Below are 22,663 nucleotides of genomic sequence, written 5' to 3' on the forward strand. Positions count from 1 at the left end.
GCATCAAAAATGGGTAGAAGACAAACAAGAAGTTGGGCGTGTAAAACTGGCGTGCCACTTGGGAGCAAACGCCACAAAAATGCACTGGCGTGGCACGCCAGTACTAAAGTCCAGAGAAGAAGTCCAAACATGCATGAGGGCGTGGCACGCCAGGAACTGGGCGTGGTACGCTAATGCATCTTTTCAGAGAGCTACAATGGAGGACACAAAGGGGCGTGGCACGCCTGACAAATCAATTACTATGAGCGTGCCACTTGAGCAAAGGGGTGTGGCACGCAACTCATCATTCTAAGAAGAACCTTTACTATGGCGTGCCACTTGGTATCGAAGGCATGGCACGCCAGCCCTAAGAAGTCACTTGGGCATTCCACTTGAGAACCCAGGTGTGGCACGCTAAGCTTGAAGAGTTCACAAATCCATGGGCGTGCCACTTGAGCAGCATGGCGTGGCACGCTGGTACAACAATCTAGAGAAGGGGCTGAAGGCAATTGAAGACTGGGCGTGCCACTTGAGAAACCAAGCGTGGCACACCAATGCACAAAGGACCGAAAGCAAGGACTGGGCGTGCCACTTGGTATCGAAGGCGTGGCACACCAACCTTAGCATTTTACTATGGTGTGCCACTTGAAGGCTGAGGCATGGCATGCCAACTATTGCAACCAAGACAAGATCATGAGCGTGGCACGCTTGTATAAGTTTCCAGAGACAAAGAGAAGTGAGAAAAGCAAAGAGGCGTGCCACTTGAGTTCGAAGGCGTGGCACGCCAAGGTTGTTATAGGGACGAGCGTGCCACTTGAAGGGTTGGGCGTGGCACGCCAAGCTAGAAATGAAGGGCACGTGACACGCCAGAAAAGCGCCAATCACACGCCAGCTGGGAGATCACACTTATTGAGCTTCTTTTCCCTCCAAAATGTAATTTTCCTTTTTCACTTTTGTAATTCTTTTATTTTACTAGCAGTAGTATAAATACCCCCAATGAGTACTGAAGAAGGGGGGTTAAGCATTCAGTTTTTGATCCACTTTTACACTTCACTTTTGAGTACTTTTTGAGCTATGAGTAGCTAACTTCCCTCTCATTGAGTACTTGATGGATTGATAATAGTAAAATTCTTCTTCTCTTCATCTTCTCTTTGATTTTCTAGAAGGAATTTCGTTCTTAATGCTTAGTATTCAATTATCTTAGGAAAGAGATTGAATGCAATTGGGTTTCATGTGAACCTTGGGAAAGGAAACATGAAACCATGCTTGAAATCCCTTCTCACACTTGAGTAGAATCTGGGTTTTGGTGTTTGGATATCTGACATATAATCCTCCCTCTACTTGGGCCTATAATGGTGTGTGGTATAATCAAAGACCAAGCATATCTCTCTTCATGAACAATTAGACCAAGGAATTGGCTATTGATCAAGATCTGAGAGATTGAGTCGCCAAGGGATTGGGGCTCAATCAATCATGATTGCCACGAGGTCAACGAGTTGCATGATTGAAGAGGATATAAGCTAGATTTGATCCAAAGAGACATCTCCCAATCTCAACGAATTTCCCTATTCTTATCTATCCATTTCTTTACAGCTTATTTTTACATTCAGCAATTCCGCATTCCAATTTACATTCAAGTCATTTATGATTCTACACTTTACATTCTGCCATTTATATTTCTGCACTTTATTGCTTTTCTTTATATTCTAGTCATTTACATTTATGTCATTTACGATTCTGCACTTCACAATCCTATTGATCTGCTTGACTAATTCATCAATTGATTAAAACTGCTCGAATTTACCAATCTCTGTGGATACAATCCCACTCCGCTGTGGGTTATTACTTGACGATAATTTTGGTGCGCTTGACAAAAGAACTAATTCACCAATTTTGAATGGGGTGTGAATTCTAATCATCACTCCTCCTCATATTCCTCCTCGTCAGAAGCGGAAAAAGGGTTGGGGAGAGGGGGCAACTTAACACCCAGTGCTACGAACATCTGATCCATTCTATCCAAGCGTCATATGATGCGGCGCTCACTATGCTCCATGAAGCGAAAGAGATGCTGTATTAGCAAATAAGTCGGCTAGGGTGATGGTGGTGGTGGTGTTGCAGGTGCTGCTGGTGCTGATGGTCCCGCTGTAATTGATGAAGAAGAAGGTCCAGCTGCTGCTGCTGCTTTGGCTCGAGATCAACACCGGGAAGGAGGCTTCTCATTCACCCATGTCCCCCATGGAATGAATTCCTCCTTCTTGGGGACGACGGCTCTCTGAACCATCTAAGTAACCAATGTCGGAAATGGAAGTATGCCACAGATTTGTGCTCGCCACATAAACCTCCTGATCAGCCGGGGGAAATATACCTCCTTCCCCTCCATAATACAGCTAATTAGGACGAGCATACCTACTAGAATCTTGGTAAGTGGGTAGTCAGCATGACGTAATCGGCAAAGATCTACTGCCATGTCCTTGCCTCCCTAGTCAGATGAGCAAATAACATCCCCTTGGGCTTCTTGTTTTCAGAATCCATCACCCAAGGGGCATCTGGGGTGGCAACAACATCCCTCGAAGCATCATAATCGAATGTCATACAATGTAACTCCACCTAAGCCTGCATAAAAGCATCTGTATTACCGGTCTTGGGCAGGCAGCGGAGTGCATCCTCAATAGTAGCCTCTGTGATGAATATCTAGCTGCCCCGTAGGTAAACTGAATCAAGGCTGTGTCAGAAGAGATTGCAGTTGAATTCTTGAATCCATGTTGTGTTTACCCTACCCAGCTCCCTGTCAAGAAAAGCCATATCCATGCTCTCAATACGGGTCTTAATAGATCGCCTCAGGTTAGCGGGAATGGCTAGTTTCTTCTCAATGTTCAGGTTCTTCCCCAGATATTTCGGGAAGCGGAGTTCATAGTATAGGTTAGCGAACCTATCTATGTCAAGGGTAGGCAGCAACTGATCAGCTTTCTCCTTGTCATTAAGTGGGTTCTTGGGATAGTCATGGAAAGGAGAAAGAGTGGACGATTGAGGTTTCTTCCTCTTTCTAGAAGTAACCTTGGCTTTTCCTCTGTCAGCTATCCTGAAAAACATATATGACATGATATAAACAATTAAGCCAAGTAGATGAATAGAAAGCAAGGATTGGCATTTTCAGAAAATAAGAGGATTGACATGTAATCCTAAAGTGACTTAAAAAGGGTGAAAAACTTGGAATGCAAGCAACAAGAATCAGAATTCAAAACAAAGCTAGAAACTAAGAATTTAAACAATATTTGCACAATGCTTGTTTATTAAGCTCAATAAGCGTCATACCCAAAAGAATGGTGAAAGGGTTAGTTTGAAGTAAAAAGAAAAGTTAGCCGGTTAAACGAGTTATAAGTTAGAAAACCGGTTCAAAGATTAGTGGTATAACAATTATTGGCTCAATCAAAATAAATTCACAAAGTATTGAAAACAAGCACACTCAAAATCATCAGGAAGATGCAGTCATTGATGATGAAATATGAAATTGCAAAAAGAGCAATTAATTGAAAGCAAGTCATCAACAATATCATGGTCACTAAATTTGCACGAATTGGCATTGAAATATTGAAATAAGCACTAGTGTAACCAAAAGCAAGTTGAAAACTATAAGAAATGAGGTCACACTAGTGGAATGTACCAATCAATAATGAACCATACTCAAGAAAATTGCAAGTTAGATCAAACAGTTCGCTTACTATGAGTCAAAACGCATTTGATTCAACTTGAAAAGTGAAAGCAAAAGAAGGTTCAATGCATATCACGGGAAACAAAATAAACACGGAAATGCCAACCAAAGTTGCCAACCGAAGAATTGAACTTGGTGTAAGTCAAGTAAGTCTCGATTTCAAGAGTGTCAAGTTAAATTCTAGGTAGCAAGTTTGAAAACAAAACAATTTCTAGAAATTTGGGCAGCATTCCGGTAGTAAATTGAATGTTCCCGGATAGCAAGAAGCAGAAAAATTAATCATATGAATATAGAATGTAGCAAGCATGAAACCAGCAAGGATTGCATATATAATACCAGCAGGGCAATAGTAAAAGAAAGCATATAAAACAGAAATCAGCACAGCACACCACTCATCATTTAGCAAGCATGCAACATTCAAAAGTAAAAACAAATGGAGTACTTATCAGGCCTAGAATCTTCTAACTACAACCTAACTACCTAATAGCATACATTTCTATCTATCCTAACAAGCTGAATCAATCACTAATCTAACTAAAATTAATCAAACACAATTAATAAAAAAGAAAGTAAAACAGAGAGGAAGTGATGAGGCAGGGGGAACCTGGAATGAGAAGCAGAATTGGAAGAGGAAACTGGGGAATGTGAGAGGGTAAAAGACTACAATGCCGCCCAGGAACGATGGCGACGGTGGTTTGCGGCGGCGCAGGCGAGGTTGTGCAGAGCGGTGGGTGGCGCTGGGACAAGGTACGACACTGAACAGGGTCTGAACAGAGGAGTGGTTGGCTAGGTGAGAGAAAGGAAGAAAGGGAAGAGAGCGTGTGGGTGGTGGTCGTGGCCAGAGTTTGCCGGCTGTGCTGGAAGAACCACGGCGGTGGTTGGCAGAGGCAGAAGGGAGGTTGGCCGAGAGAGGAGGTGAAGAGAGAAGAGGGTAAGAAAGAGAGGAAGAGGGAAAGAAGGAGGGACGAAGGGCTCGGCGGCGGTGGTGGCGTCGCCAGAGCGGTGGTTGGAGAAGGTGGTCTGTAACCTGGGAGGCAGTGGTTATAGAGGGTGAGTGGGAGAAAGAACGTTGGAAGTGATGGACGTGAATGCTAGGGTTCTCGCGTCCCTTGGGTTAAGGTTTTTGAATTCACGCGTATGCGTCCTGTACGCGTGCGCGTGGGTGGGCGGAGGGATGAGGGGCGCAGGAGCGTGATGTATGCTGAAGTGTGGAATAGAGATGTGTGTATGGACGCGTACGCGTGATGTACGCATCCGCGTGGGTTGAGAGTTGGGCTAGAGGCATGGTGTTGGCCCGGAGTTAGCACAACTCTCGGGTCATATGTATGGGAACTGTGTCAGCGCATCGACGCATACGCGTCATGTACGCGTACGCGTGCCTTCCTTTAAATGCATCGACGCGTATGCATGATGTACGTATACGCGTTCATGAGACTTGTGCTACACGCCTAGTGTTTGCACCATGTTTGTCTAACTCTCTGGAAAAGGTATGGGGCTACATACGCATATGGACGCGTACACGTACAGCATGCGTGCGCGTCCCTGCCCCCTTTTTTTTCAGAAACACTAAAAATGGCTTAAAACCTCCCTAACACTACCTACAACTTAAAACCAATCAAAATTGCAAAATTAGGAAAAATCTTTTTTGCTTTTGAAGGGTTTTCAAGTATAAGCAAGGGAACTTGCATCACAAGCAACTAACCACCAAATTATTAAGATAACTATATGAAGAGAAAACTACCTACAATGGTAACCCAATTCACTTATTAATGAAGTCTACAAGAGAGTGGAAAGAGTTTACCATGGTGGGGTGTTTTCCACCTAGCACTTTTAGTTGAAGTCCTTAAGTTGGACCTTTGGGAGGCTCTTTGTCATGGTGGCTTGTGCTTAAATTAATCTTGGAACTCCCACCCATGCTCGGTTCTCCATTGTGCTTCAAAATCTCTCAAAAGTTGTACCAAGTGTTGATGGAGTCCTTCACAAGCTTGGGGCTCCCAAGATGGATCCTCATTGTGCGATCCGGGATGCCACACTTTATTTTTACACCCGTCTTGAAGTTGATCATTGTTAATCCATCCGGGTGGCATGTAAGATGAATTCTCATTTAAGTGACCAAACATCATCCTAGACCCAAGCAATCTATACCAACCCTTGCAATTAGGCCTTGAACATGTAACCATAGTGAACCTAGAATGACACTTCCAACCACTCACCATTTCCCTTTTGCTCTTAAAGCCACAAAGATGTCTAAGTTGACCATCCGTCTCAAGTAAGCCATATTCAAGGGGAATAATAAAGCTCAAGTATAAGGAATTTACCCACTTGAATGAAAGAATGGATGGTGGTGGCTTGGGGTGAGGTATTTCCAATGTACTAGTAAGCTCTACTCCCTTATGTTCTTCTTTGACAACTCCCACTTCTTCACAAATTTCTTCAATTTCAATCCTTTGTTCATCCAATTCTTTTATCTCTTCTCCATCACTCAAGTCATATATGGGAGGATTAGAGAAGTCTACCTCCACATCGCTTTCTATTTCATCGGAAAAAGGTTCTTCAAACCCAAAGGATTCACCACCAAGAAGGTTGGATGCATGAGCTTCATCACCATGAGAACTCAATTTTCGCTTATTTCCCTCCAAGTCTTCATTCAAAATTTGTTTCGGAGGTTGTGCACATTCCTCCTTAACATCCAATTCAATCTTCTTGGAGGGGCTCTCTTCAACTTTAGGTTCCAATGGCGGTTTCACATCTCCTAAGTCTTCTACCACTTCTTCCTTTCCTTCAACAATCATAGATTTCTCCAATTGTTCTAACACAACATAGCATTCCTCCTTCTCCATCGGAGTTTCCAATTTCTCCTTCATGCCATGCTCTTCCTTGGATTCTTCACCTGTGGTCACGGAAATGCCTTGAGTGTTCAAGCATTAATAGGCTAATGTATGCACTACCTTGGTCAAGTTGGTCACAAACTCTAGTGTATCCCTTTGCATATCCGCTTGTCCTTGAAGTATCAAAGCGAGAGAGTCATCCATTGGGGCTTGGGGTAGATAGGAAGGTTCATCATTTTGGAGAAAGGGTTCATAGTAGGAAGGTGGTTCTTCTTGGTAGGGTGGTGGTGCATATTGAGGTGGTTCTTAGGAGTATTGATATTGGAATGGTGGTAGTTCTATGTGTGGCTCATATGGTTCAAAATGTGGTTGGTATGGTGGATAAGGATTAGGGTCACATGGAGGTGTTTGGTGAAAAGGGGCTTGTGAGTGTGGAAGTGGGCTATGTTGAGGATATGGCTCATAGGCATATGGTGGTGGTTTTTGAAAGTCACAAGGGTGTTCACTATAGCCATTGGATTGGTATGCCTTATAGGATGGCTCTTGTTCATAGCGTATTGGTGGAGGTTGTTGCCATGAAGATTGATCACATGCATATGGTTCCTCCCACCTTTGATTGTCCCATCCTTGATACACATCTTCATTGAAGCCTCCATTGCCTACAACATAGTTGAAATCCCACTCATAGCCAAAGTAAGAATTCATAGTAACACAAGAGAACAAAACTAATAACAAATAAAGGAAACAAAAAGCCAATAAACAAGTAAAAAGGCACACATATTCACAATATTCACATATATACAATAACCAATAACATAACACCATTGCAGTTCCCCGGTGACGATGCCATTTTGATGAAACCTCGTTGCAAGTATAGTTTCTAAACCAACAATAATCCTTTCATACAAAAATTTGTTTGTCATAAGTATAAACCCCTAATAATCCTAATAACCGAAGTATTTAAACCTCGGGTCGTCTCCCAAAGGAATTACAGGGTAGTGTTCTTGTTATTGATTATGATTTGTATATTTTGGGGTTTTGGATGAGAAACAAAAAAAGTAAATGGCAATGAAATTCAAATGATAAAGTGGTCTTGGTAAAGTTTGGTGGTCAAGGATATCTATCCTAATCACTAACCACAACATGAGAATTGGCAAGGATCAATCCCATTAAATCATCATCTAACTAGTAGTAAAGGAAAGTCAAATGAGCTATATCAATCCAAGTCCATAAGTCCTAACTCTCCACTAATTGAATTAGTGAGAACTAGAGTCAATGGCTCCCAATCATCAATTACTTGGTCATTAGTAACTCAAATATTCCTAAGTTACCATCCCAAGCCAAGAGCATAAAATTCTACTCTAACATCCTTCCAAGAATTTTATCAAACACTTGGAAGGCACAAAAGGAAAGCATGGTAAAATCACAACAAGAATGGATTCTAACAACAATTTGCAAAGAATCAACAACACAATCAAAGAAAACACAATTGACATGAATTACCTCAAATTGCATTAAAAAAAATAAAGGAACAAGAGTAAATCCACAATAAAGTATAGGAACAAAATATAAGAAATTACAACAAGAGAATGAAAGAATAAGATGTAGAAACATAGAATTGAAAGGTAGAAGTAGATGAAAGCAATGATTAAAACCTAGATCTAAGAAATTCTAACCAATACCTAATCCTAATTTTAGAGAGAAGGGAGAGCTTCTCTCTCTAGAAAACTAAAACTAAAACTAGATCTAAAGTGTGTAATGTGCAATAGAAGCCTTCTCCTTCCTTCCTTGGTCTTTTTAGCCTTTTCCTGCCAAAGGTGCAACTCAAAACTGGACGAGAAGCCCTTCAAAAATCCCAGGCACATTTTCATTAAAGAAGTCACGTGCAGGCATCAATGCGTACGCATCCCTGGAGTATTGCGCGATCCACGCGTATGCGTCTAGTGGGCGCGCGCGTCCATGGACGCATCCCAAATCTTTGGCTTATCATGATTTCTCCACCTTTCATGCTTTCCCTTCACTCCTTTGATCCATTCCTAGCTCTTTTCAATCTGAAATCACTAGCAAATACATCAAGGCATCTAGTGAAATCAAAGGAAGATTAAAAATAATCAAATTAAGGGTCTAAAAGCATCTTTTCACACTTAAGCACAAATTAGGAGACAGTCACAAAACCATGCTATTTCATTGAATAAATGTGAGAAAAGGTTGACAAAATACTCTAAATTCCACACAAGATAAACCCTACAAATGGGGTTTATCAACGCTACATTCAATTGAAGTACGCTACATTCACAAGTGACGCGCATGCGTACAAGGCGCTTACATGCTGGTGACACTTTTGGAGATCCATTCGTACACATGCATGGCGCGCATGCGTGGAAGGTGGATCAGCGTTCACCAGCAATGAATGCTACGTTCACTTTGAATGAGCACTTGCGATGCTTTCAGAATTGGAATTTGAATTTGGTCACCGATGCGCACGCGTCGATGTAACGATAGTGGTGGTTGGCGCAAACGCGTACATGATGCCGGAGCATAGAAGTGGTAGTTTACCATCCACGCGCACGCGCAAAGAACGCGCACGCGTAAGGAACGTTCATGGAGCGAACGTAGTGTTCAGTTAATGAACGCTGCCAAGGGATGCGCACGCACGCATGATACACGCATGTAGGGCTGAGGCTGAAGATAGCCTCGACGCGCACGCATGTGTTACACTTACGCGTCGATGGTGCAACAATGCAAGGGACGCGCACGCACGTAAGATGCGCACGCACCGGTGAATGAATGCTGTGCTCATTTTTAGAATGCTACATTTCTCTAAATCATGCTCCTAACCACACCAACTGAAGACCCATTCTGATCTGTTTTAACCAAGGCCAAAAAGCCCAATCCAAGCACTTGATGACTAAATTGAGAAGTGTATAAATAGAGAAAAATTCAATTTCACTAGGGACGAATCTTTTCTTTAGTTTTTGCTTTTTAGGAGGCCATTCGGGAAGAGGCTTTTACGGAGAGTAGGAGTAGGAGTAGAATAGAAGGCTGGATGATTAGAGACTCCAGAGCTTTCTTGGAGGATTAGAGACTCCAGAGAGCTTAGCATAGTTTGATACACCTTTCCTTTTCTGCACTTTTACATTTCAATTGTCATGAATTTAATTTAGTTTATGCAATTTCAATTTCTTACACTTCTCTGCTGCAATTTTCCTTTCTACAATTTTACATATGAATTTGTTCTTAGAGTGATGATCCATTGACCCAACTTCATTAGGGGAGGAGCTCTGTTTTAATTCACAAGATTGAGTGAATTTCTTCTTCTTCTCAATTGTTTGGGTATCTTTAGGATATCCTCTATGTTGATTGAGATTCATTCACTCTGGAAGGGAGTTTGAATCTGTGAATACTTGTGTGAGCCTCGGAAGGGGAATCGTGGGCATTAGAATTAGGGCTCTATCCTTCACAATTCTCTTGACCAACACTATCCGGGAGGAATTGAGGTCTTGAGCATTTGTGTGGCTTATGGATGAGAGACATGCACTTAACCTCTTCTCATGACAATTAGATCGAGGAATTGGCAAGATTGATTGTGATTAGAGAGATTGGATTGCCAAGGAATTGGGATCCAATCAATTTAAATCCGCCATAGATTTACTCATATGATTGAGAAAGGAGTTGAGACCCATTTGATTCATTGTGGATTATGATATCTCCAATCCCTAATGAATCTTTCTCTCTGTTGTTTCTGTTTCATTTAATTTCTTAGCACCCATCCCCTTTACATTTGATGCAATTTACATTCTGCACTTTAAATTCCTCGCTATTTACATTCTGTTAAATCAATTTCACTCAATTCACCACTGTTAGCTTGACTAAATTTTTCACCACACTAAAGTTGCTTGATCCATCAATCCCTGTGGGATCGACCTCACTCTTGTGAGTTATTACTTGATGCGACCCGGTTCACTTGCCAGTTAGTTTGTGCGGAAATCTATTTTCCCGCCATCAGTAACTCCCTTGGGAACATGCACGCATTTTTAATGCTACTTGATGGTGCTTTTACATCGCTGTTTCTTTTTCCCTCTTCTCAAATTGAATTTTAACCCTTTTCTTCTTCCTTTGCTTACTTTATTTCTGAAAAAGAATTTACTTTTGCCCCAAGCTTTTTCTTCTTTCTCTGGAGTTTTTTCCTCTTGGATCGTTCGTGTATTTCACTTGCTCGATGGAAAAAAAAGCTTCCTTGGATCCTTTGTAGTACTCTCTTCATATTGTTTATGTATTGGTGTAGTCTGGCTTGTGGACTATTTAAACTTTTTGCAATGTATGTCTTCTATGGATCATTCTGCTGACACTTTAGTTGCTTTCCAGCAACTTTTATTTTGAAAACAAAATACTTTTAAACTCTTGGGCTCCTTTTTAGGAAGCCCTTGAGTCTTTCAATGTTTTTATTTGATAATTTTTACTTGTGTTGAGATGCATATATTTGGGGATTGTTTTGCAATCTTTGTTTAGAGGGAGTTGATTTGTCTGATCCTTTTAGTCAGCTACCTCACTCCCAGCCGTTCGGGATCTTTAGTTGAGTTTGCTTTTTAGGTTGCCATCTGGGCTTTTTAGTCGAGTCCTTATAACTTTTTAGGTATAGTTCCTTTTTAGTTTGCTTTGGACGACTTTTTAGCCTCAATTTGAGATCGTGCTTTCTTTAAGTGGAGTTGTATCCTTTTTAGCTAAGCATCTTTGAGTCTTAAGTTGTTTTTCAACCTTTTTGGATTTTCACTTGTTCTTGTTGAGGTCGTATTTGTCCCTTTAGCTTATGCCTTTTTGGGTACCGACCTGTTTGTCCTCACTGTTCGGGCTTTTTAGTCATATTCCAACAACTTTTTAGGTAGTGTTTTGATGAGGAACCTTTTCTTTATAGTTTAGTTGGATGACTTTTTAGCGCCGTTCCGACTTGTGCTTTGCTTTTTGTGTAATGTCTCTTTTCAAGACTTATACCTTTCAGCTAAGCACTTCTGGTCTTGGTCTTCCCCGGCCTTTGCGAGATGTTTTTGTCCCTATTTAGTGATCTTTTTATACTGGTCTGACTTCTCTGTCGGGCCTTGTCGAGTTATTTTTAGTAATCCCATTTTTAGCCAGTCCTCGTCAGGTCACTTTATATCGATCACTTTTTATAACTCCTTGCATTAATCCGAGCTTTATCACTTCACCTTGCCAACCTCTTTATGATCGGTCGATGAATTTTGCTTTTTAGCATAAATTAATGCGTCTTGGTAGGAAACTTTTTAGGGAATCTGAAAACTTTATTTAAATAATAAAATGATGATATGGATAAGAGTATGTACATGTTAGTGTTTACTCTTCTAGATCGGGCAGCTTTCTAGATCTCGGCCTGGTGCCTCGTTAAAAAACCCTTTTTAGGAAAAAGATTGCGCCTTGACCTAAGATCTTTCACTATTTTCTAGCTATAGTACCTTCTTAGGTTACAGGCATGCCATAACCTTGGTAGCTCTCACCCTTCGAGGTCGGACACTTTGTAGTAACCTTTCCTGAGTACTTCTTTAACTTGGTATGGTCCTTTCCAGTTGGCTGCTAGCTTCCCATCTCCTGACCAACCTGCTCCTATATCATTCCGGATTAAAATGAGATCGTTGGTGGCGAAGCATCACCGGACTACCTTCTGATTATACCTTAGGGCCATTCGACGCTTTAGCGCTTCCTCTCTAATCCGAGTTCTTTCTCAGACCTCTGGAAGTAGGTCGAGCTCTTCCCTTTGAGTTTGGGAGTTGGTATCTTCGCTGTAGATGATCACTAGGGGATTCCTCTTCTACCTCCACAGGGATCATTACCTCCAGTCCGTAAGCAAGTCAGAATGGTGACTCTTCGGTGGTGGAGTGTGGTGTTGTCCGATATGCCCATAGGACTTGTGGGAGCTCTTCAGCCCAAGCTCCCTTTGCGTCTTGTAGTCTCCGTTTTAACCCGGTCAATATGACCTTGTTTGCGGCTTCTGCCTGTCCATTGGCTTGCGGGTGTTCTACAGAGGTGAATTGGTTCTTTATTTTTAGGTCAGCTACCAATTTCTTAAAACCCGTATTGGTGAATTGAGTACTGTTCCGAGGGTTACCTGAAACTGTAGGTCGATCTCGAACGAGATTTGTGGTAGTGGCCGGAGCTGTTGTATCCGACTTGTTGGACTTGGTGGTGCTGCTGATCTTTCGTCACCGGAGGGTGGTGGTACCTGCAAGAGATTCCGATGCTTAAGTTAGCACTTGCTTTAGGCAGCTTTTTAGTAGAATCAGAGTATAAGTTATACCTGGGTGCTCCAGTGTATTTATAATAGTGTTGAGTGACTTCTCTGGAGATAAGATAGTTATCTTATCTTATCTTTTAGGGAACCGCCTTTATCTTTCAAGGCTTTAGCTGCCTTTAGATTTTGGGCTGTGTTCCTTTGTTCGGGCCTTCTTTGGGCTTCTCAAGCGATTTGTCCGACCTCTATGAGAAGAGGTCAGTGGTGATTCAACCTGGAGAGGTTGGTTTACTTGTCTTCAATCAACCCGGGTTGGATAGCTCGTCCCAGGGTATGAATAGTGCCCCTGCTTGAGCTCAGTCTTTCTTTTGGAGGTCGTGTTTTTCAGGCTTTGACCCCCTTTTTGGGAAAGCCGAGCTCGAGCATCTTTCCTCGATCCCGTTTGTAGAACTCCTATTAGGACTTTGAATGCCCATTAACTCCCTTTTTGCCGTTTCCTTTGCTTCCCTCTTCGTACCTCATTTTGAATTTTCAAAGATTTGCTTCGATTTCTCTTCTCCTTGCTCGCTACAACTTCTTCTTTCTCCTTACTCTTCTATTTCTGGGCATTCGTGCTTTCCTTTTCTTTACTTGAAAAGGCGATTGTTGGTGTCGTTTCGGTCGTCGATTTAGTCTCTGATCAGTTATCGTCCCCTCTCCTCTACAGGTTAGTTTTTCTTCTTCTCTCTTTTTTACTTTCCACGCCGTTCTTTCATGCTTGTGTTATTGGGCTAGAAAGTATTGACCTTGTTTGGATTCGTGTTGGAAAGTTTGAATCTTTCTGCGTCGTTGTGCCTGATCATTGTTGTCATGCGCGACTTGATGCTGTTTTAGGGTTTTTCAGTTTGCCGCCTATCTCTGTCCCTTTTACATGACTTCTTTATGCGTAGCTCTTTTTCTTTGAATCTTTTGTTTGTAGCCTTGAAATGATGACCTGCATCTCTGAAAAAGGTTGTATCTTTTGATGATTTTTGTGCGATTTGTTTGATGCTAGTGGCTTTCTTTGCTGTTTTGTATGGAGTGTCTTCAATTTGATGATAGTGGCTTCTTGTAAAGAGGTGTTTAGGTCTTTAAGCTTTCAACTGTTGATTCCCTTCTTTCCAATTTCTTGCCTTGTTACTGCCTACAAAGGGTGCCCCTAGACCTTGGTGTGAGTCCTGGGGTTTCCTTTTTACTACTGTACCTGACTCTTGATATTCGAATGTTGTTGTCCGAGTTGTCTGTATATTTGTCAGAGCTGTGTGGTAGTAAACCCTTTTTTCTTTTCTTTGTAGGGATAGTTGACCCATGTCTTCTAGCGCACAGAATCGTGATTCACAGTTTTCACAACTCCGATACAACTAACCAGCAAGTGCACTGGGTCGTCCAAGTAATAAACCTTACGTGAGTAAGGGACGATCCTACGGAGATTGTCAGCTTGAAGCAAGCTATGGTCATCCTTGTAAATCTCAGTCAGGCGAATTCAAATGGTTATGAGGTTTTGATAATTAAAATATAAATAAAACATAAAATAAAATAAAGTTACTTATGTAATTCATAGGTGGGAATTTTAGATAAGCGTCTGGAGATGCTTTGTTGCTTTTGAACCTCTGCTTTCCTATTGCCTTCTTCCAACCATGCATTACTTCCACCCATGGCAAGCTCTAAGATCCTCTCAGGGAAAATGGTCCTCTACGGTTTCTGCACGGCTAATCAATTGTCAGATTTCTCGTCTCGGATGAAAAATACCAGGTACAGCTACCGCATGGCTAATTGATGAGCGGATAATTTATACGCTTTTTGGCATTGTTTTTACATAGTTTTTAGTATGATTTGATTAGTTTTTAGTATATTTTTATTAGTTTTTAAATAAAAATCACATTTATGGACATTACTATGAGTTTGTGTGTTTTTCTGTGATTTCAGGTAATTTTTGGCTGAAATTGAGGGACTTGAGCAAAAATCAAATTCAGAGGTTGAAGAAGGACTGCAGATGCTGTTAGATTCTGACCTCCCTGTACTCAAAGTGGATTTTCTGGAGCTACAGGAAAGTAGACATCCAGAACTTTCCAGAAATATATAGTAGTCCATACTTTGCCCAAGTTTAGACGACGCAAACTGGCGTTCAACGCCAGCTCTCTGCCCTATTCTAGAGTTAAACGCCAGAAATAGGTTGCGAAGCAGAGTTAAACGCCAGAAACATGTTACAAACTAGCATTCAACTCCAAGGAAGACCTCTACATGTGAAAGCTTCAATGCTCAGCCCAAGCACACACCAAGTAGGCCCCGAAAGTAGATTTCTACATCATTTACTCATTTATGTAAACCCTAGTAACTAGTTTAGTATAAATAAGACTTTTTACTATTGTATTTACGTCTAATCTTTGATTGGTTTTATGCTATCTTAGACCTTTATGGGGGCTAGCCATTCGGCCATGCCTGGACCTTCATCACTTATGTATTTTCAATGGTAGAGTTTCTACACACCATAGATTAAGGTGTGGAGCTCTGCTATTCCTCATAAGTTAATACAAGGTACTATTGTTTCTCTATTCAATTCAAGCCTATTTCTTATCTAAGATATACACTTGTTCTTCAACCCGAGGAAGGTGATGATCCGTGACACTCATCATCATTCTCACCTATGAACGCGTGCCTGACAACCACTTCCGTTCTACTTGCAATAGCTTAAGTGCGTATCTCTTAGCCTCCTGGTTCATGACGCATGGTTGCCTCGCCTGACAACTGAGCCTTCCATTCCATGAGATTAGAGTCTTCGTGGTATAGGCTAGAATTATCGGCGGCCATTCTTGAGATCCGGAAAGTCTAAACCTTGTCTGTGGTATTCCGAGTAGGATCCGGGAAGGGATGGTTGTGACGAGCTTTAAACTCGCGAGTGATGGGTGTAGTGACAGACGAAAAATGATTAGTGAATCCTATTCCAGTATGATCGAGAACCGATAGATGAATAGCCGTGCGGTGACAGCGCATTTTGGATCATTTTCACTGTGAGGATAGGATGTAGCCATTGATGGCGGTGATGCCCTACATAACGTTTGCCATGGAAAGGAGTAGGAATGATTGGATGAAGACAGCAGGAAAGCAGAGGTTCAGGAGGAACAAAAGCATCTCTATACACTTATCTGAAATTCTCACCAATGAATTACATAAGTATTTCTATGCTATTTTATATTTTAATAATATTTCAATTATCAATTCACTATAACCATTTGAATCCGCCTGACTGAGATTTACAAGGTGACCATAGCTTGCTTCAAGCCGACAATCTCCGTGGGATCGACCCTTACTCACGCAAGGTTTATTACTTGGATGACCCAGTGCACTTGCTGGTTAGTTGTGCGAAGTTGTGACAAAGAACTAAGATTATGAATGTGCGTACCAAGTTTTTGGTGCCGTTACCAAAGTATGAACGATCACAATTTTGGCGCACTAAGTTTTTGGCACCATTTCTGGGGATTGTTCGAGTTTGGACAACTGACGGTTCATCTTGTTGCTCAGATTAGGTAATTTTATTTTAATTTTAAGTTTTTGTTTTTATTATTTTCATTTTCAAAAAAAAAATTCAAAAATAAATTATTCTATGGCTTCAGAATTTTTAAGGATGAATTCTAGAGTTTCTTCATGATCTGTTGAAGCCTGGCTGGCTGTCAAGCCATGTCTAAATTTTTGGACTGAAGCTTCCACTTATCATAGCAAGAGTCCTTGGACTCTCATCTAATCAGCTGTTATATGCCTGATTTGTATCTGCTGAAGCTTGCCTGGCCAATGGCCATGTCTAATTCCTGGACCGGAGCTTTAGACTAACATTGCATGATTCCTGGAATTCTCATTAAAAATTTTGAAATCCTTATTTTTCTTTTTTTCAATTAATTTTCAAAAAATCAAAAAAAAATTTAATAAAATCATAAAAACCAAAAATAATTTGATGTTTCTTTGTTTGAGTCTAGTGTCAATTTTTAAGTTTGGTGTCAATTGCATATTTTTTTAATTTTCTTTAATTTTCGAAAATTCATCATGTGTTCTTCATGATCTTCAAGTTGTTCTTGATGAATTTCCTTGTTTGATCTTTGCATTTTCATGTTTTGCATCTTTTCTTGTTTTTCATATGCATTTTCAAATTATTAGAGTCTAAAGTTTGAAAATTTCTAAGTTTGGTGTCTTGCATGTTTTTCTTTTCTTAAAAATTTTCAAAAATAAGTTCTTGGTGTTCATCTTGACATTCAAAGTGTTCTTGGTGTTCATCTTGACATTCATAGTGTTCTTGCCTGCATCATTTGTTTTGATCCAAAACTTTCATGCATTGAGTCTTTTTCATGTTTTTCTCTTCCATCATTAAAAATTCAAAAATAAAAAAAAATATCTTTCCCTTTTCCTCTCATAAAATTCGAATATTTGACTTGACTTTTTAAAAAATTTTTAAAATGTAGTTGTTTCTTATGAGTCAAATCAAATTTTCAATTTAAAAATTCTATCTTTTTCAAATCTTTTTCAAAAATCAAATCTTTTTCACTTTTTCTCTCATATTTTCGAAAATTTCAATTTGATTTTCAAAAATATTTTTCTTATTTTGTTTCATAATTTCAATATCTTTACTAACAATTAATGTGATTGATTCAAAAGAAAAAAAAAATTTAAGTTTGTTACTTGCCTAGTAAGAAAGGTTCAATCTTTAAATTTTAAATCATATCTTTTTGTTTCTTGTTAGTCAAGTAATCAACTTTAATTTTCAAAATTAAATCTTTTTAAATTTCCTTTTCAAATCTTTTTCAAAATAAGTTTCAATCACATCTTTTTCAAAATCAATTTCAAAATCTTTGCTAAACTTCTTATCTTTTCAAAAATTGATTTTCAAATCTTTTTCAATTAACCACTTGACTTTTTGTTTGATTTTAAAAGTTTACTATTTCAATCATATCTTTTTTAAAACTACTGATGAGCGGATAATTTATACGCTTTTTGGCATTGTTTTTAGTATGTTTTTAGTAGGATAGTTTTTATGTTAAATTCACATTTCTGGACTTTACTATGAGTTTGTGTGTTTTTCTGTGATTTCAGGTATTTTCTGGCTGAAATTGAGGGGCTTGAGCAAAAATCAGATTCAGAGGTTGAAGAAGGACTGCTGATGCTGTTGGATTCTGACCTTCCTGCACTCAAAGTGGATTTTCTGGAGCTACAGAATTCAAAATGGCACGCTTCCAATTGCGTTGGAAAGTAGACATCCAGGGCTTTCCTGAAATGTATAATAGTCCATACTTTGCCCAAGTTTAGATGACGCAAACTGGCGTTTAACGCCAGCTCTCTGCCCAATTCTGGAGTTCAGCGCCTGAAAGGGATCAAAAACCAGAGTTGAACGCCAGAAATGGATCAAAACCTGGCGTTCAACTCCACAAATGGCCTCTGCACGTGTAAAGTTAAAGCTCAGCCCAAGCACACACCAAGTGGTCGAAGTGGATTTATGCATCAATTACTTACTTCTGTAAACCCTAGTAGCTAGTTTATTATAAATAGGACCTTTTACTATTGTATTAGACCTCTTTTGATCATCTTAGGATCTTAGGATCATATTTGGATGCCTGGTTCTTAGATCAGAGGGGCTGGCCATTCGGCCATGCCTGGACCTTTCACTTATGTATTTTCAACGGTAGAGTTTCTACACTCCATAGATTAAGGTGTGGAACTCTGCTGTTCCTCAAAGATTAATGCAAAGAACTACTGTTTTCTATTCAATTCATCTTATTTCGCTTCTAAGATATTCATTCGCACTTCAACCTGAATGTGATGAACGTGACAATCATCATCATTCCTTATGAACGCGTGCCTGACAACCACTTCCATTCTACATTAGATTGAATGAGTATCTCTTAGATCTCTTAATCGGAATCTTTGTGGTGTAAGCTAGAATGATGGCGGCATTCAAGAGAATCCGGAAAGTATAAACCTTGTCTGTGGTATTCCGAGTAGGATTCAATGATTGAATGACTGTGACGAGCTTCAAACTCGCGATTGCTGGGCGTAGTGACAGACGCAAAAGGATAGTAAATCCTATTCCAGCAAGACCGAGAACCGACAGATGAATAGCCGTGCCGTGACAGGGTGCGTTGACCATTTTCACTGAGAGGATAAGATGAAACCATTGACAAGGGTGATGCCCCCAGACGATTAGCCGTGCCGTGACAGGGCATTTGGATCATTTTTCCGAGAGAAGACCGAAAGTAGCCATTGACAGTGGTGATGTATCACATAAAGCCAGCCATGGAAAGGAGTAAGACTGATTGGATGAAGATAGCAGGAAAGCAGAGGTTCAGAGGAACGAAAGTATCTCTATTCGCTTATCTGAAACTCTCACCAATAAATTACATAAGTATTTCTATCCCTATTTTATTAATTAATTTCGAAAACTCCATTACTATTTTATATCTGCCTGACTGAGATTTACAAGGTGACCATAGCTTGCTTCATACCAACAATCTCCGTGGGATTCGACCCTTACTCACGTAAGGTATTACTTGGACGACCCAGTGCACTTGCTGGTTAGTTGTGCAAAGTTGTGAACCATGGTATTGGCATCATATTTTTGGCGCCATCACCAGGGAAAGAAAGAGCAATGAATTTCACATAATCAAAGTGTAATCACAATTTCTGCGCACCAAGTTTTTGGTGCCGTTGCCGGGGATTGTTCGAGTTTGGACAACTGACGGTTCATCTTGTTGCTCAGATTTGGTAATTTTCTTTTTGTTTTGTTTTCAAAAAAAAAATTTTTCAAAAATCTTTCAAAATTTTCTCCTTTGTTTTCAAAAAAATTTTAAAATAAAAATGTTTTAAAAAATTTTATAATTTTATTCAAAATTTTTAAGAATGAATTCTAGTGTTTCATGAAGCATGTGAAGCCTGGCTGGCTGTAAAGCCATGTTTGAATTCATTTGGACTGAGGCTTCCAATTTGTTATCAAGAGCAAGCTAGTTGTTGCTAATCCATCTGCTGCTGTTCCTGATTTACATACTAAAGTTTGGCTGGCTATTAAGCCATGCCTAACCCTTTGATTGGAGCTTTAGAGCATAAGATTCCTGGAATTCATATTAAAAATTTTGGAATCCTTATTTTTCTTTTTCAAAATGATTTTCGAAAAATTAAAAGAAAATACAAAAAAATTAGAAAATCATAAAAATCAAAATTTTTTTTTGTGTTTCTTGTTTGAGTCTTGAGTCATGTTATAAGTTTGGTGTCAATTGCATGTGCATCTTGCATTTTTCAAAAATTTTCATGCATTCATAGTGTTCTTCATGATCTTCAAGTTGTTCTTGGTAAGTCTTCTTGTTTGATCTTTGCATTTGCATGTTTTGTGTCTTTTCTTGTTTTTCATATGCATTCTTGAATTCTTAGTGCCTAAGCATTAAAGATTTCTAAGTTTGGTGTCTTGCATGTTCTCTTTGCATTAAAAATTTTTCAAAAATATGTTCTTGGTGTTCATCATGATCTTCATAGTGTTCTTGGTGTTCATCTTGACATTCATAGAATTCTTGCATGCATCACATGTTTTGATCTAAAATTCTCATGCATTGCATCATTTTCATGTTTCCCTCTCTCATCATTAAAAATTCAAAAATCAGAAAAATATCTTTTCCTTTTTCTCTCTTAAAATTTCGAAAATTAGATTTGACTTTTTCAAAAATTTTTAAAAATCTAGTTGTTTTTATGAGTCAAATCAAATTTTCAAATTTAAAAAATCTCATCTTTTTCAAAAATCAAATCTTTTTCATTTTTCTTATTTATTTTCGAAATTATAAAAATATTTTTCAAAAATCTTTTTCTTAATTTTACATCATATTTTCGAGAATAACATCATCAATTAATGTTTTGATTCAAAAATTTCAAGTTTGTTACTTGCTTGTTAAGAAAGATTCAAACTTTGAGTTCTAGAATCATATTAATTGTGATTTTAATTAATTGTGATTTTAAAAATCAAATCTTTTTCAAAACTAATTTCAGTCATATCTTTTCAAAAATATCTTCTTATCTTATCTTTTTCAAAAATTTGATTTCAAAATATCTTTTCTAACTTCTTATCTTCTTATCTTTTCAAAATTGATTTTCAAAATTGTTTCAACTAACTAACTAACTTTTTGTTTGTTTCTTACCTTTTTCAAAACTACCTAACTAACTCTCTCTCTCTAATTTTAGAAAATATCTCCCCTCTTTTTCAAAATTTCTTTTTAATTAACTAATTATTTTAATTTTTGATTTTTATTTTCAAAAATTACTAACCTTTTTCAAAAACTATTTTCAAAAAAATCACTAACTCTTTTTTTCAAAAATTATTTTCGAAATTCTCCCTCTCTCATCTTATTCTATTTATTTATTCATCTACTAACATCTTTCCCTCACCCACCAAAAATCCGAACCCTCTCTCTCTCTCTTTCTAAGTTCAGATTTTTCTCTTCTTCTTTTCTTCTACTAACAATAAGGAACCTCTTTACTGTGACATAGAGGATTCCTCTTCTTTTCTTTTTCTCTTCTCTTTCTTATGAGCAAAGATAGAGAAAAAGGCATTCTTATTGAAGCTGATCCAGAACCTGAAAGGACTCTGAAGAGAAAATTAAGAGAAGCTAAATTACAACAATCCAGAGACAACCTTATTGAAAATTTCGAACAAGTAAATGACATGGCAGCCGAACCCAACAACAATAATGCAAGGAGAATGCTTGGTGACTTTACTGCACCTAATTCCAATTTACATGGAAGAAGCATCTCTATTCCTACCATTGGAGCAAACAATTTTGAGCTGAAACCTCAGCTAGTTTCTCTGATGCAGCAGAACTGCAAGTTTTATGGACTTCCATCTGAAGATCCTTTTCAGTTCTTAACTGAATTCTTGCAGGTCTGTGATACTGTTAAGACTAATGGAGTAGATCCTGAAGTCTACAGGCTCATGCTTTTCCCTTTTGCAGTAAGAGACAGAGCTAGAGTGTGGTTAGACTCTCAACCCAAAGATAGCCTGAACTCTTGGATAAGCTGGTCATGACTTTCTTAGCCAAGTTCTTTCCTCCTCAAAAGCTGAGCAAGCTTAGAGCTGATGTTCAAACCTTCAGACAGAAAGAAGGTGAATCCCTCTATGAAGCTTGGGAAAGATACAAGCAGCTGACCAAAAAGTGTCCTTCTGACATGCTTTCAGAATGGACCATCTTGGATATATTCTATGATGGTTTATCTGAGCTATCAAAGATGTCATTGGATACTTCTGCAGGTGGATCCATTCACCTAAAGAAAATGCCTGCAGAAGCTCAGGAACTCATTGACATGGTTGCTAATAACTAGTTCATGTACACTTCTGAGAGGAATCCTGTGAGTAATGGGACGCCTATGAAGAAGGGAGTTCTTGAAGTTGATACTCTGAATGCCATATTGGCTCAGAACAAAATATTGACTCAGCAAGTCAATATGATTTCTCAGAGTCTGAATGGAATGCAAGCTGCATCCAACAGTACTCAAGAGGCTTCTTATGCAGAAGAAGCTTATGATCCTGAAAACCCTGCAATAGCAGAGGTGAATTACTTAGGTGAATCTTATGGGAACACCTATAATCCATCATGGAGAAATCATCCAAATCTCTCATGGAAGGATCAAAGGCCTCAACAAGGCTTTAATAATGGTGGAAGAAACAGGTTTAACAATAATAAACCTTTTTCATCATCCACTCAGCAACAGACAGAGAACTCTGAACAAAGTAGCTCTAATTTAGCAAACTTAGTCTCTGATCTATCCAAGGCCACTGTAAGTTTTATGAATGAAACAAGGTCTTCCATTAGAAATTTGGAAGCACAAGTGGGCCAGCTGAGTAAAAGGATCACTGAAATCCCTCCTAGCACTCTCCCA

At 39.2% G+C, this 22,663-nt stretch overlaps 1 non-coding gene across 1 annotated transcript; it reads right to left on the bottom strand.

Moving 5' to 3' along the window:
* Positions 1-21,850: 21,850 nt before the first annotated feature.
* LOC112745695 (small nucleolar RNA R71) lies at positions 21,851-21,958 on the bottom strand. Its single transcript, XR_003173609.1, has one exon. It is a non-coding gene; the product is annotated as a small nucleolar RNA R71 (small nucleolar RNA).
* Positions 21,959-22,663: the final 705 nt, after the last annotated feature.

This window comes from Arachis hypogaea, chromosome 14, assembly GCF_003086295.3.
Source record: "Arachis hypogaea cultivar Tifrunner chromosome 14, arahy.Tifrunner.gnm2.J5K5, whole genome shotgun sequence".
NCBI lineage: Eukaryota > Viridiplantae > Streptophyta > Magnoliopsida > Fabales > Fabaceae > Arachis > Arachis hypogaea.